Source organism: Oncorhynchus tshawytscha, linkage group LG11 (genome assembly GCF_018296145.1).
Source record: "Oncorhynchus tshawytscha isolate Ot180627B linkage group LG11, Otsh_v2.0, whole genome shotgun sequence".
Classification (NCBI taxonomy): Eukaryota; Metazoa; Chordata; class Actinopteri; order Salmoniformes; family Salmonidae; genus Oncorhynchus; species Oncorhynchus tshawytscha.
Genome location: NC_056439.1, coordinates 39,659,616 through 39,676,559, shown reverse-complemented (window position 1 = coordinate 39,676,559; position 16,944 = coordinate 39,659,616). Strand labels below are relative to the sequence as shown.

At 45.4% G+C, this 16,944-nt stretch overlaps 1 protein-coding gene across 6 annotated transcripts in view; it reads right to left on the bottom strand.

Moving 5' to 3' along the window:
• The window catches only part of LOC112261970 (myelin transcription factor 1-like protein), a 162,917-nt gene extending 146,786 nt beyond the window's left edge, over positions 1 to 16,131 (bottom strand). For all 6 annotated transcript variants that reach the window (XM_042330106.1, XM_042330108.1, XM_042330109.1 and 3 more), the window contains exon 1: positions 15,179 to 16,131. The gene's annotated coding sequence lies outside the window, so the exon portion shown is untranslated. The remainder of the gene's footprint in view (positions 1 to 15,178) is intronic.
• Between the last annotated feature and the right edge of the window lie 813 nt (positions 16,132 to 16,944).

Sequence of the window (16,944 nt, the reverse complement as noted above, 5' to 3'; positions counted from 1 at the left end):
GACAGTCGACCATAGGGTCAGGGTTGATTAGGGAGGCCACCACTCCCCTGGGCATGGTGACGCAGGGGGGTCACAAGGAGAGAATCAGTCTCTTCCTTATTGACTCTCCTGCGTTTCCCGTGGTGCTAGGCCTACCCTGGTTAGCCTGTCATGACCTACTGTTTCATGGCAATGGAGGGCTCTCACGGGGTGGTTGCGAGAGTGCTCGGGGAGGTGTTTAGGGGTTTCCGTTGGTGCTACTACGGTGGAAAGTCCAGACCAGGTCTCCACCGTGCACATTCCCCCCGAATATGACGATTTGGCTCTCAACCTTTTCCAAAAAGAAGGCAACTCAATTACCACTCCATCGTCGGGGGGATTGTGTGATAAATCTCCTGGTAGACACCGCACTTCCCAGGAGTTACGTGTATCCCCTGTCACAGGTGGAGATGCCGGCTATGGAAACGCGGTCCTCAACTTCACCCGCCTCCTCGATTTAATTTTTTTGTGAACAAGAAGGAGGGAGGTCTGCGCCCATGTTTTGACGATCGAGCTCTTAACCAGATCATGTGAAGTACAGTTACCCGCTACCTCTCATAGCCACAGTGATTGAGTCAAAGCTGCAGAGTTTTCTATGGCTTACTAACGGAGGTTTATCCTGGGTTTTGGTCAGGTAGTGGCTCCCATTACCTCACTGCTGAAGGGGCGCCCGGTGCGTTTGTAGTGGTCAGCTGAAGTGGACAGGGCTTTTGGTCACCCAAGGGCTCTGTTTACCTCGGCTCCCGTGCTGGCTCATCCGGATCCCTCCTTGGCGTTCACAGTGGAGGTGGACGCGTCCGAGGCTGGGATAGGAGTCGTGCTCTCTCAGCGCTCAGGTACGCCACCAAAGTTCCGCCCCTGTGCATTCTTCTCGAGGAAGCTCAGCCCGGCGGAGCAAAACTATGATGTGGGGAACCGGGAGCTGTTGGCTGTCGTCAAGGCTTTGAAGGCGTGGAGACATTGGCTTAAGGGGGCCAAACACCCTTTTCTCATCTGGACTGACCACTGCAATCTGGAGTACATCCGGGCAGCGAGGAGACTGAACTCTCGCCAGGCAAGGTGGGCCATGTTTTTTACCTGTTTTGTGTTCACCCTGTCCTACCGACCAGGTTCCCAGAATGTCAAGGCAGACGCACTGTCCCGGCTGTATGACACAGAGGAGCGGCCCATGGATCCCACCCCTATACTCCCGGCCTCCTACCTGGTGGCGCCGGTAGTATGGGAGCTGGACGCAGACATTGAGCAGGCGTTACGTGCAGAGCCCGCTCCCCTCCAGTGTCCCTCTGGACGTACGTTCTGTCTGCTGTCCAAGACCGGCTGATCTATTGGGCTGACACGTCACCCTCCTCTGGTCATCCAGGTATCGGTCGGACAGTGCGCTGTTTGAGTGGGATGTACTGGTGGCCCACCTTGGCCAAGGACGTAGGCACCTGCCAAGAGGTAAGTTACACCCCAACCCGTTCCACAACAGCCATGGTCGCACCTGTTGATAGATTTTCTCGCAGATCTCCCCCTCACAGGGTAACACCATGATTCTGGTCATTGTGGACCGTTTCTCCAAGTCCTGCCCCGAGAGTAACGGGCAGGTGGAGAGAGTTAACCAGGATGTGGGTAGGTTTCTGCGGTCTTATTACCAGGACCGGCTGGGGGAGTGGGCGGCGTTCGTGCCCTGGGCAGAGACGGTCCAGAACTCGCTTCGCCATTCCTCCACTAACATCTCTCCCTTCCAGTGCGTACTGGGGTATAAGCCGGTTCTGGCTCCTTGGCATCAGAGTCAGACCGAGGCTCCTGCGGTGGACGACTTGTTCCGGCGCGCGGAGGAGACATGAGGCGCCGCCCCTGTTCACCTTCAGCGTGCCGTGCTGCACCAGAAAGCCAGCGTAGACCGTCACCGCAGTGAGGCCCCGGTGTTCGCACCAGGGGACCAGGTCTGGCTTTCGCCCCGAAACCTGCCCCTCCGCCTGCCCTGCCGGAAGTTGGGTCCGCAGATTGTGGGGCTGTTTAAAGTCCTGAAGAGACTATAGGAGGTGTGTTACAGGTTACAGATCCCCCTGATTACCATACAAACCCCTCGTTCCATATGTCTCTCCTCAGGCCGGTGGTGGCTGGTACGCTCCATGAGTCTGATGTGCGGGAGGTTCCTCCACCCCCTCTGGACATCGAGGGGGTCCCGGCATACGCTGTTCGCTCCATACTGGATTCAAGGGGTGAGGGGCCTTCAGTACCTCATGGAGTGGGAGGGGTACGGTCCGGAGGAGAGATGCTGGGTTCCGGTGGGGGACGTGTTGGACCCTTCAATGCTGCAGGAGTTCCACTGTCTCCGTCCGGATCACCCTGCGCCTCGCCCTCCGGGTCGTCCCGAGGCAGGTGTCGGAGCACTGCTGGAGCTGCGCGTCAAGGGGAGGGTACTGTCAAGACTTCCACCGAAGTCGGCTCCTCTCCTTGTTCGGGCGGCGTTCGGCGGTCGACGTCACTGGTCTTCTAGCCATCGCCGATCCACCTTTCATTTTCCATTTGTTTTGTCTTGTTTTGTTTTCCCACACACCTGGTTTACATTCCCTCATTATGTGACGTGTATAATACCCTCTGTTCCCCCCACATCCCCGGGCCTTTTCATGGCATGTTGTATATTCTGGGTGGAATATTAAACCCCACTATTACAAATTCCTGAGCCTGTTTCCAATCATTTATACAATGTGACACCAACATTTATTACTTACATTCTTTTACTTTCAGATGTGTGTGTATTGTTGTGAATCGTTTTTAGATACTACTGAATTATTCGATACTACTGCATTGTTGGAGCTAGGATCACAAGCATTTCACTACACCCGCAATAACATCTGCTAAATATGTGTATGTGGCCATTAAAATTTTATTTGAATTTGATTTGATTTATTTCGCTGAGAGTGAAGCTGTTATGTTGCATTTTGTGAAAAACATGATAATTTGTCTCTCTGAATTGAAATCATCAAGTGATAGATTTTAAACAAATACATGTCAGTCATTGATCAACCCCAACCCATGATTAGATAGTGAAAAACACACCTCTCTTTCATCATTTCTTTAAACAGTAAAGCTAATTTACAAACATTTCTGAAAATGGATATAGTTTTTTGGAACAAAGCTCTTCATGTGTTTCCTTAATGAAAGAAGGCCAAACCAAGTTATGCAAATTATTATTTACAGGTGCCTGCCTGCCTACCTACCTACCTGCCTGCCTGCCTGCCCACCTACCTGCCTGCCTGTGTGAAACAGGTCAGTGCAGCTCCTGAAATGGAACACCCTTCTCACTGTTAATACAATCGTTGGCTTGAATGTGTGCCGGCTAACGGCACCACAGGGTCAAATACAAGCAGGCTATTTCCCTCATAAATCTGAGTTAACTAGGGAAAATACAGTATATCCCATTCCTGAATAAATTCAGTGCATTGCAATGAACGTGTAATATGGGGGAGGTAAATAGTTGGTGTATAGCCTACTGTGACTCAGTACATAGGACGGTGACTAACCCAGCTCCCATCCACTGCATTATAACCCAGTCACAGTCAGTGTAACTCATACAGATGTGTATGGTAGTGACAGATGTGTATGGTAGTGACAGTGGTGTATAGGTGTGAATGCGGAGTGCCAGCCCGACCCTATGCAGGACAGGTGAGGTGATGAATGGGAGCCTGTTATGCCACGAGGTGAAAGTGTCCATTAATCACTGCTCTCCTCCACTCTCCTGGCTTTTCCATTACCATGCACACACTCCAACAGGCCTGATTGGTTTTTAATTGGCCTGCCCGCCAGGAAATACATCACGTAGCACTTCCGTCCCAGAGGAGAGGAGAGGGCTGGAGAGGATAGCACTGTGTTCTTAGACAGATGACCAATTCCAAATCAACACCTATAGCCCTATTCCCTTTCACACTTCTGGTAAAATCTCAAAAGATTGGATAGGTATTAATAATGTGGTAGCTTAATCTTGCCATCTAATAGGATTTTATGACCACCTATCCAAATTTGGTGCAGTTTGGTTTCACTCATCAGCGCATTGATTCTTATGACTTACAGAAACCTGTCATGAACCAGTGAGGCACACTAGATCCCCCTTTCTCAGAGCATGGAAGGATCAGTATTGACATTGCAGAATTTACCTTGGATTTATCCCATCACAAAACCAGCTGAACCACGTCATTCAGTGATTGCAAGGGCACATCAATGTCTCTTCAACATCCTGCCACTGGTTTACTCAGTCAAGTTCATCTTGATAATACCCACGAGTAACATTAGCTATAGGGAATAAAAATTAACAACATCTAAATAGAAATGGTATGTACATGTTTAAATGAATCCTGACCACGGCCTAATCGATTTGATCCTAGTTATGAATCATCATAAGCATCGACCTCCTCCATCCTCCATCATTCTGGATGATGCACAGTATATATACTGTAGTTGTATAAATACATTCCTGAGTGTGAATAAGAGAAGAACTGTGTCATGGGCGTGCTCTGGGGGGGGCTAGCTGGCTGGGCTGTAAGCCTCTTTAGCTGTCTCCACAGGGGGGGTAGTGTGATCCTCTCCTGGGCCCCTGGGTGGCCTGGCGTTAACACGCTCTACAGGAAGGAACACCTTCGACCAGGGGGCTTATTCATCAACTCCCAAACAGACAGACACACTGTCATGTGACCAGGCAATTCTGCCTTGTTTGTGTCAGACAGGCCAGCATGCTAGTGTTAGCCCACAGTCATGCCATCTCACTTTAATAGAGTCACATTTTCACAGAGTAAAACTAGCAGACTTATAATTCTCTATACTTGCACACAGACATGCTAGCTTAATAATGCTTATATCGCTTAATAGTACACAGTCGTGCTAGCCACATCCATCAAGAATGGCTAGCTAGATAGTTGGGTCACATATTTAACCTTTATTTAACTAGGAAAGTCAGTGAAGTACAAATTCTTATTTACAATGACAGCCTACCCCGGTCAAACCCGGACGACGCTGGGCCAATTGTGCACCGCCCTATGGGACTCCTAATCATGGCCGGATGTGATACAGGCTGGATTCCAACCAGGGACTGTAGTGATGCCTCTTGCACTGAGATGCAGTGCCTTAGACCGCTGCGCCACTCAGGAGCCCTAAAATAATGTTTGTGTGTGTGTGTGACTATGTGACCTGCTTCTACTCACCTCAGACAAACTAACATCACCATAGTCATGCTGTCCACAGCACAGCACAGACAAGCTAACTGGCATGTAGCTATATGACCCAGTAGGGCTAGTGTGTATGGAATTCCTATGGAGATCCTTCAACACACATGCACACACTATCACATCCACACACACACTCCCCTATTCTTATGGTGTAAAGAGTTAAAGGTTCATATCTTAGACATGTGTTTCAGTTTCAACCCACTGGAGTGATGCAGTCGTTATTGTAGAGATACAGAACTACTTCTCCAGCTGCCAGGAATATAACTAGAGAAACTGTTAACAAATGGTTCAGAGGTTATTCTGTGCAGATGTTGTTTTGTAAGAAATGTTTCATTTTCATAGCACAATTACACTCTTCCTACAATAGCGGACCTTTAATCAACAAAATCTCTTATTGTATCCAGGCTAACCAACGGAACTCAATCAACAAAACCAATGTAATTATCTAGAAAAAATAGATATCAATAGTATTTAAATGGATTGTTGTAAATTGATTAAAAACAAACTTGCTTAATTACTTTTTATACCAAATAAATGTATTGTGATAAAAACCTCAACACTTCCATGTCATGTAACTGTAAAGTAATGTTGCCAAAAGTACCCAGTATGTTTTGAAATCCCACCAGTAACCGTTTTTCTCAAATTAAATCATAGTGTATTTGCCACATGCTTTGTAAACAGCAGGTGTAGACTAACAGTAAAATGCTTACTTACCGGCCCTTTCCAACAATTCTGAGAAAAAAAATTGAAATAATTGAAAAATAATACAAGGAATAAATACACAATGAGTAACGATAACTTGGCTATATACACAGGGTATGTGTTCAGGGGTACAAGGTAATTGAGGTAGATTTGTACATAAGGTAGTTAGGGATAAAGTGAAAATGCAACAGGATAGTTAATAAACAGTAGCAGCAGCATATGTGATGAGTCAAAAGAGTTACTGCAAAAAGGGTCAATGCAGAAAGTTAAGTAGTTAACCAATAGCTACCCAGACTAACTATCTAGCATTCTTATGGCTTGTGAGTAGAGCTGTTCAGGGTCCTGTTGATTGCAGACTTGGTGCATCGGTATCACTTTCCGTGCGGTAGCAAAGAGAACAGTCGATGACTTGGGTGGCGGGATTCTTTGACAATATAGCCCCAGTGATGTATTGGGCTGGACGCACTACGCTCTGTAGCGCCTTGCGGTCAGATGCCAAGCAGTTGTCATACCAAGCGGTGACGCAGCATGTCAAGATGCTCTACATGGTGCAGCTGTAGAACGTTTTGTGGATCTGAGGAACCATGCCAAATCTTTTTTGTGGAGACGGCTCTGTTCGGCCTTCTCCACAACTATGTTTGTGTGAGTGGACCATGATAATTTTTTGGTGATGTGGACACCAAGGAACTTGAATCTCCAAACCCGCTCCACAACAGGGCGTGCTTGGCCCTACATTTACTGAAGTCTATGTTCAGCTCCTTTGTCTTGCTGACGTTGAATGAGAGGTTGTTGTCCTGGCACCATACTGCCTCCCTGTAGACTATTTCATCGTCGTCGGTGATCAGGCCAACCACGTTGTGCCTTCAGCAAACTTAATGATGGTGTTGGAGTATCGTGCCCTGCCATGCAGTCGTGGGTGAAGAGGGAGCACAGGAGGGGACTAAACACACACCCCTGAGGAGCTCCTTGTTGAAGGTCAGAGTGGTGGATATGTTGTTGCCTACCCTCAACACCTGGGGGCAACCAAGGTACTTATTTATGGAGCCGAAGCACAGATTGAGAATCGGTCTGCACATTGTGATTCACGGACAATAAAAATAAAACTCCAGATAAACAACCTAGGTGTTATTTTATATTCTGAACTCAAATACAAATCACACATTAGGAATGTGACCAAGATAGCTTTTTACCACCTGAGGAACATTGCTAAGGTGGGGCAATTTTAAGGTTCTTCTATTGGTTTTTAAATCAATCCTCATTTGTGCACCCCAATACATGTCAGACCTGCTTTTAAGTTATGTACCCAGTAGGTCCATCAGGTCCTCTGGCACTGGCTTTTTAACTATCCCAAAGCCGAGGACCAAGAGGCATGGGGAGGCAGCCTTTAGTTATTATGCCCCCGGCCTCTGGAATAGCCAGCCAGAGAACTTGGGGGGGGGCGAAACTGGGAATGATTTTATATTTTTTAATCCTTTTATATTTGTTGTGCAGTAAATATTTCAGTTTTTATTCTCATGTTTTCCTGTGAAGCACATTGCCTTGTATTACATGTCTGAAATGTGCTGTATAAATACAGCTTGATTTGATTTGATTTGATTTGAAGTCCAAGAACCAGTTGCAGAGGGGGTTGTTCAGTCCCAGGGTCCCAGGGTCCCAGGGTCCTGAGCTTAGTGATGAGCATGGAGGGCACTATGCTGTTGAACGCTGAGCTACAGTCAATGAACAGCATTCTCACGTAGGTATTCCTCTTGTCCAGGTCGGAGAGGGCAGTGTGAAGTGCAATAGAGAGTGCATCATCTGTGGATCTGATGGGGCAGTATGTGTATTGGAGTGTGTCCAGGGTGTCTGGGATGATGGTGTTGATGTGAGCCATGAACAGCCTTTCCAAGCATTTCATGGCTACAATGAATACTATGGGGTGGCAGTCATTTAGACAGGTTACCTTTGCATTCTCGGGCACAAAGACTATGGTGGTTTGCTTAAAACATGTACTGTAGGTATTACAGACTGGGTCACGGAGGGGTTGAACATTTCAATGATGACACTTGCCAGCTGGTCAGTGCATGCTCTGAGTACGCGTCCTAGTGAATGTTCATCTGTTTACTACAGAGAGAGAGATCACATAGTCATCCAGAACAGCAGTTGCTCTCATGTATGATTTAGTGTTACTTGCCACGAAGCAAGCATAGAAGGAATTTAGCTTCTCTAGTAGGCTCACATCACTAGGCAGCTCCTGGCTGGTTTTCCCTTTGTAATCCATGATAGTTTGCAAGCTCTGACACATCCGGCGAGCTTCAGAGTCGGCGTAGTAGGAATCAATCTTAGTCCTGTATTCATGTTTTGTCTTTTTGATGCCTCGCCAGAGGTCGAGTAGGGTCCCGTTCCTTGAAAGCGGCAGCTCTAGCCTTTAGCTCAGTGCGGATGTTGCCTGTAATCCATGGCTTCTGGTTGGGATATGTACGTGCGGTCACTGTGGGGATGGCGTTGTCGATGCACTTATTAAAGAAGCCAGTGACTGATGTCAATGTTATCGGATGAATCCCAGTCCTGTAGCTTAGCATCAGCTTCATTGAACCACTTCCATATTGAGCACATCACTGGCACTTGCTGTTTGAGTTTCTGTGTGTGGAATAAAGGTGAACTAGAGTTTGTTCTTCTCTAGTTGCACAGGTGACATGCTGGTTAAAATGTGGTAAGACGGATTTCAGTTTCCCTGCATTAAAATCCCTGGCCAGTAGGAGCGCTGCCTCTGCATGTGCATTTTCTTGTTTGCTTATGGCCCTATACACCTGTTTTAGGGCGGTCTTAGTGCCAGCATTGGTTTGTGGTGGTAAATAGACAGCTACAAAAAATCTAGGTTTTAATTATATTTTCTAACTCAGGTGAGCAAAACCTTGAGACTTCCTTAATATTAGAGATCGCGCACCAGCTATTGTTAACAAAGACACACACCTCCCCCATAACCTTACCCGAAGCTGCTGGTCTTTACGATGCATTTCAAAAACAGCTAAATGTATATTATCCATGTTCTTGTTCAGCCACGACTCCGAGAAACATAGGATATTACAGTTCTTCAGGTCCCAATTATAGCATTGTCTCGAATGGAGCTTGTCCAGTTCGTTCGCCAAGGGAACGGAAGGTGGAGGCAGTTTATTAACTCGCCGGCGTAGTCTCGTCAGGGAGCCCGCTTGTTTGCCTCTCTTGCATCGTCTCTTCCTTTTTTGATTCCCAGGGATTAGGGCCTGGCTTGGAATGAGCAGTACATTCACACCTGCCGACTCGTTGAAGTAGAAATCTTCATCCAAATCGAGTTTAGTGATCGCTGTTCTGTTGTCCAGAAGCTGTTTTCTGTCGTAGGAAAAGATCGCGGAAATATTATGAACAAAAAAAGTTAAGATCAGTGTAAAAACAAAATACACCAGTTAGCAAAATTGGTCAGGAGCCCGTAAAACGGTAGCTATCTACTGCAGCTCCATCTTCATCTGTCTGGCCTCCTGAGACTGTTCTGATTATGTGGGATACTTGAGATGCTGAGGAAGAGGGTGAATATATGAGATGAGGGGTGGGTAAAGGGAGGGATGGAGGGACAGCCTGGTCTCATAGACTAGAAGTAACATAGTAAACGTTAATCCGAGAAACAAATTATATGATATGTTACCTTTGGTATGGTTATATAAAACAGAAGGTAACTTAACCCTTTACACTCGTGGGACTTGGCCTATATGTATAGGGCTAAATTTAAATGTTTCTTACAGAAGAAATATGAAAAGCATATGCATAACCATAGTAGCAATTGAAATAAAACAGTTTGGAGGTTATGGAAAAATGATTAGACCAATGGTTAGGACACAACAGCTCACCTGAATACAAACATTACATTGTTGATTGTATGTGCATTTGACATTTACTGTACTTTTCTTTCACTGCATTTGTTGATAACGAAATTTGAAAATATGTTGAATACATTCAGTAACACGATAATATGAGGTAGGTGCAACATAAGACAACAATATTACAAAGGTTGGAGTGAGAGGACTATAACTGCTGTCTCCAAGTGTCCACACACCTCTCCAAAGTGTGCACAGTTCCTAAGTAAATGCGATGCACTTTTATGACTCAAAGAAAAGCCTGCAACTATAAGGTGCTTTTTTGAGCTGTCCTAGATCTGCCTTTGAAGAACTAGAGCAAGCACATTTGTAGGTTTGGTTGGAACACAACCCTGCATCCCCACCACCATTGGGGTGGTAGGGTAGCCTAGTGGTTAGAGCGTTGGACTAGTAACCGAAAGGTTGCAAGTTCAAATCCCTGAGCTGACAAGGTACAAATCTGTCATTCTGCCCCTGAACAGGCAGTTAACCAACTGTTCCTAGGCTGTTATTGAAAATAAGAATTTCTTCTTAACTGACTTGCATAGTCAAAAAACTAAAACATATTTTTTTAAATCACACAATTACTGTTTTTTACGCAGTCCAAAGATGGTCCATTATAAATCGCAATCTGGGACAAGTGGGAATCATTTCAAAGCAAGTTCTATTGCCAACATGACTAACTAAGTTATAAAAAAAACGATATTACAAGGTTAAGCTTTCACAATACAATTCAGGGAAACGGATCGTAATTTTGGTGCGCATAGAAAGGAGTCATGAGTGGGTTCAGCTGCCTGGGCTGCTGCACATTTCCTTCACAAAAGACAAACATAGACTCATTCTGTTCAGAACAACCCAGGGTATTACACCATGTTGTGTTGTAACTGTACATCAAACAAAATTGACACTGTATGTGACATTCATATTATGCTGTGGAAATGTGACGTGCACGTTTGGAATCATGAGTGTTTGGCTTGCTTGCATGACATCAAAGCCATATCAACGCTAGTAAAACCAAATGCATGCTTTTCAACCGTTCGCTGCCTGCACCCGCACGCCCGACTGGCATCACCACCCTGGATGGTTCCGACCTGGAATATGTGGACATCTATAAGTACCTAGGTGTCTGGCTAGACTCTAAACTCTCCTTCCAGACTCATATCAAACATCTCCAATCTAAAATAAAATCTAGAGTCGGCTTTCTATTCCGCAACAAAGCCTCCTTCACTCACGCCGCCAAACTTACCCTAGTAAAACTGACTATCCTACCGATCCTCGACTTCGGCGATGTCATCTACAAAATAGCTTCCAATACTCTACTCAGCAAACTGGATGCAGTTTATCACAGTGCCATCCGTTTTGTTACTAAAGCACCTTATACCACCCACCACTGCGACCTGTATGCTCTAGTCCGCTGGCCCTCGCTACATATTCGTCGCCACTGGCTCCAGGTCATCTACAAGTCCATGCTAGGTAAAGCTCCGCCTTATCTCAGTTCACTGGTCAGGATGGCAACACCCACCCGTAGCACGCGCTCCAGCAGGTGTATCTCACTGATCATCCCTAAAGCCAACACCCCATTTGGCCGCCTTTCGTTCCAGTTTTTGCAAAAATCGCTAAAGTTGGAGACTTTTATCTCCCTCACCAACTTCAAACATCTGCTATCTGAGCAGCTAAACGATCGCTGCAGCTGTACATAGTCTATCGGTAAATAGCCCACCCAATTTTACCTACCTCATCCCCATACTGTTTATATTTATTTACTTTTCTGCTCTTTTGTACACCAATATCTCTACCTGTACATGACCATCTGATCATTTATCACTCCAGTGTTAATCTGCAAAATTGTAATTATTCGCCTACCTCCCAATGCCTTTTGCACACAATGTATATACTCTCTTTTTTTTCTACTGTGTTATTGACTTGTTAATTGTTTACTCCATGTGTAACTCTGTGTTGTCTGTTCACACTGCTATGCTTTATCTTGGCCAGGTCGAAGTTGCAAATGAGAACTTGTTCTCAACTAGCCTACCTGGTTAAATAAAGGTGAAATAAAAAAATAAAAAATATTTGTATTATAATCCTCAATGTCTCATCTTTCAAAATACATACAGCATTTCCCTTACTCAGATAACAAAAAACAAAGGAGGGTCGTCGGTGGGCGTATAACATGAACATCTAGAAAACCAACGATTGAGTGTTCGACTCTCATTACGGTCAACTTTTGTAATTTTATCAAAAAGCAACTTTGCAACTACTTAGAATGTTAGCTAACCCTTCCCCTAATCCTGACCTTAACCCCTTTAACGTAACTCCTAAACCTAACATGGACCCTAAGCTTAACCCCTAACCACAGCAAACATTTGCATTAGCTGCCTAGCAACCTAGCTAACATTAGCCACAACCAATTGGAATTCGTAACATATCATACATATTGGAAATTCGTAACATATTGTATGAATTGCAATTTGTAACATATCATACGAATTGTAATGTAACATATCAAATAAAATGGAGGATAGATATCCACAAATTAATAGATACCATACCATATGTATCATAATAATTTCAGTTTACTATGCTACGTCTAACCTTGAGTCCAGATTGGGAGGGAGGGGGTTCCCGGGAGCTGGTCGCATGAGAGCCAGGGAGGGTGCTATCCCTCTATAATTTAATCACATTTGGCTGTCTCCCTGTTCTCAGCCTGCACGGTAAAGCAAGCTAGGCACCGCGGTGACACACACACAGACAGAGAAACAGACACACACACTCTCTCCCGCTCTCTCTATCCCACCTCTCTCTCCCGCTTTCTCTCCCCTCACTCTCTGACCAACACACTCGTGATAAGCAAAACATTTCCTTCCTCATCCTGTCACCAGAAAATTATACAGAACATCCCTTCACCATACAGCCTCAGTCGGTCATCATGTCAGAACATCCCTTCACCATACAGCCTGAGTCTGTCATCATGTCAGAACATCCCTTCACCATACAGCCTCAGCCGGTCATCATGTCAGAACATCCCTTCACCATACAGCCTCAGCCGGTCATCATGTCAGAACATCCCTTCACCATACAGCCTCAGCCGGTCATCATGTCAGAACATCCCTTCACCATACAGCCCCAGCCAGTCATCATGTCAGAATATCCCTTCACCATACAGCCTCAGTCAGTCATCATGTCAGAACATCCCTTCACCATACAGCCTGAGTCAGTCATCATGTCAGAACATCCCTTCACCATACAGCCTCAGCCAGTCATCATGTCAGAACATCCCTTCACCATACAGCCTCAGCCAGTCATCATGTCAGAACATCCCTTCACCATACAGCCTCAGTCGGTCATCATGTCAGAACATCCCTTCACCATACAGCCTCAGTCGGTCATCATGTCAGAACATCCCTTCACCATACAGCCTCAGTCAGTCATCATGTCAGAACATCCCTTCACCATACAGCCTCAGCTAGACATCATGTCAGAACAGCCCTTCACATGCAGTCTCAGCTGGACAAAATGTCCCTTCACCATGCAACTTCAGCTGGACATCATGTCAACATTTCCCTGACTCCCCCCAGTTCTATAAAATGTGTACATTGTGTACAGCATATTGAGATCTACATCCCTAAGGCTATGGGGAAATACTAATGATCTATCTTAATATGCAATGTAATAATCCAGCAGTGACACAATATGGATTTCTTTCTGGAACCCATTTGATTTCCATTTCTAAATAGCCAGATTATAGAACATTTGTAGACAGAATTTGTGCATTCATCATTATTCCCCCCCACACACACAAAGTCAATTGCTGGTTAACAAAAAGAGGAGGAGACAGGCACATAATTATTTCCGTTCATTTTTAGATTTAGAGCTTTTTTGTAAATGTTTGTTTTCTTCACCCAGAGAGACATGTTGCAGTGCCTCAGCCTTTTGCTCTGTGCCATGGTACCATGGTGCCACCCACCAGTGGCATGACAATGGGCCTCAGGATCTCATCACGGTATCTGCATTCAAATTGCCATTGATAAAATTCAATTGTGTTGGTTGTCCGTAAATTGTGTTGGTTGTCCTGCCCATACCATAACCCCACTGCCACCATGGGGCACTTTGCCCATATGTCTGATATCTGCCCAGTACAGTTGAAACCGGGATTCATCCGTGAAGAGCACACTTCTCCAGTGTGCCAGTGGCCATCGAAGGTGAGCATTTGCACACTGAAGTCTGTACCGACGCCGAACTGCAGTCAGGTCAAGACCCTGGTGAGGACGATGAGCATGCAGATGAGCTTCCCTGAGCTTCCCTGAGGTTTCTAACAGTTTGTGCAGAAATCTTCCTGTTGTGCCACAGTTTCATCCCACAGGTAAAGAAGCAGGATGTGGAGATCCTGGGTTGGCGTAGTTACATGTAGTCTGCGGTTGTGAGGCCAGTTGGACATACTGCCAAATTCTCTAAAAGGATATTGGAGGCAGCTTAAGGTAGACAAATGAACATTTAACTCTTTGGCAACAGCTCGGGTGGACTTTCCTGCAGTCAGCATACCAATTGCAAACTCCCTCAGAACTTGAGACTTCTTTGGCATTGTACTGTGTGACAAAACTGCACATTTTAGAGTAGCATTTTATTGTACCAAGCACGAGGTGCACCTGTGTAATGATCATGCTGTTTAATCAGCTTCTTGATATGCCACACCTGTCAGGTGGATAGATTATATGGCAAAGGAGAAAGGCTCACTAAAAGGAATGTAAACAAATTTATGCCCAGAAATTGAGAGAAATAAGCGTTTTGTACATGTAGAACATTTCTAGAATCTTCTATTTCAGCTCATGAAACATGGGACCAACACTTTACATTTTGCGTTCCTATTTTTGTTCAGTATAGTTAACCATGTACGAGAATTCAAAACAGTGCAACACTTTGCCTCGGAAATGTAATATATCCTTTCAATGTTAGCTGCATGCTATAAAGGAATAATAACAATGTAGAGCATTCAAAGGTTTGTTAAGGCATCAAATCTCCAAAACAATATAAAACATGAATATCAACAATATGAAAATACAACAGAAAGTAGAAGTATTCCAGAAGGAGTTTAACACTCTACTTGCCGTTCAATCAAACAACTCAGCTAAACAAAGCTTGGCATCAGAGATTCCAGTGTAAAGCACAATATACAGTGAGTACACATTTCATATCAAAATTCTAAATATCTAAATAAGCTGAGACTCAAGCAATTCAAAGCAAGTGTCATACTGCTTAGTTCACTATCTTAAATTCTAAGTAATATCCTCCTTCAGTTTTAGCTATAACCCTCTTTTGACAATCTACAAACGTATCATTGACAGAAGCCAAAGCACTCACAAGAAGATTGAAAGAAGAAGAGTAACCCACCAGTCTCAGAATGCAGTCTTCTCCCAAACTTCTTTATGCTCCAGTATGTCCGTCCTCTTTTCTTTCTTTCTTTTTCCCTTCTTCTCTTTTCTTCTTTCTTTCTTTCTTTCTTTCTTTCTTTCTTTCTTTCTTTCTTTCTTTCTTTCTTTCTTTCTTTCTTTCTTTCTTTCTTTCTTTCTTTCTTTCTTTCTTTCTGTCTTTCTTTCTGTCTTTCTTTCTTTACTTATCTTTTATCCCACTCGTTCTTTACCCCTCACACACTCACACTGCTCCCTGAAAACTTATCATGTCCTCCTGTATGCAAATAATTTTGACTTGAGAGTCGGCTGGAGATGAGGGAACAAGGGAGAAAAAGAGGAGAGAGGCAAGAGATAGAAAGAGGAAGACGGAAGGAGGAGAGAAGATAATGGTTGAAGGCAGGCAACCAATGGGCCTGGAGCTTAATGGAAAAAAAGGAATGAGGGCAGCACCAATGAGGCGAAGCGGAAGGGAGAGAGAGATGAGGGAGGAGAGGCGGCGAAGGTAAGGATGGTGAGAGAGCGCACAGCCGAGAGGAAAGCGCGAAGGAGAGTGTGGAGCGGCAGACAGAGACAGAGAGAGAGAGAGAGAGAGAGAGAGAGAGAGGGAGGAAAAAAAAGCAGAGGATGTGCGTTGCAGGGGCTAGGTACCCCAGTGAGATAGAGAGACTGCAGAAGAGAAGAGAGGGAGAGAAGGAACCGTGTGTGGCTTACCGTAGTGTAGATGGCATTCTCAGACAGCCACGCAGACAGACTCCTCACCCAGCGAGACTCACACAGCACAGCACACCGTACCAAGACTGATGAATGACAAAAACAACAAAGGAGAAGAACACCAAGCCGCCTGGTACCCTAAAGCAAGAGTGCGTCTGTGAGTGTATGTATGTGTGAGAGTGTGAGTGCGATCATGTTCATGTGTGTGTGTGTGGGGGGATACGTGCTGAGAGGAGAGAGAGAGTCTTTCTTTCTCTCTCACTGTGTATATGTATGTATTTGAGAAGAACACATATCCCTGTTTCTCTCCCTCTCCCACAATCTAGCTCTACTGCTCTCTCTCTCTCTCTCTCTCTTTCTCTCTCTCTCTCTCTGACTCTCGCTCTCTCGCTCTGACTCTCTCTCTCTGACTCTGACTCTCTCTCTCTCTCTCTCTCTCTCTCTCTCTCTCTCTCTCTCTCTCTCTCTCTCTCTCTCTCTCTCTCTCTCTCTCTCCCTGTCCTACATGTATTCAAGGCTGCAGACAGTCTGCTCCCAGCGTCAGTTCTTCCCACGGGCCCTGGGTCTCAAGAGGGTGGGAGGGGGCGGAGGGATGGAGGGGGAGGATGAAGGAAAGGGAGGATAAAAGGAGGGGGATGGGGCGGGGCTTGCATGACATGTGGAGGGCTGTGGACTGCTGTATTTAACCTGGGAATCTACAATGTGCCCATGTATCCTCCAGGAGGAAGCCAAGATGAGCTCCTCTGGTTCAAGACACAATATGTGGCTGTAGTTCAGCTGTATGTGGAACTGAGAGCAGTAAGATTGTAGAGTAGAATGGAATATGGGAAGGCTGCTGAGCTGTAGTGCACACGGTTAATTAAGGCTGCTTCCCTGTCTGGGCTTTGAACTATGGTGAGCAGCAGAATGGTGGAGGAGATAAATGAGTTGGAAATCACGCTCGCCGTGTTCTCAGCCAACACACTGACAGCTAGGGAGTCAGGAGAACCTATTGGCTAAAACCTAGGACATATTTACAGTAAATCATGTCCTGCC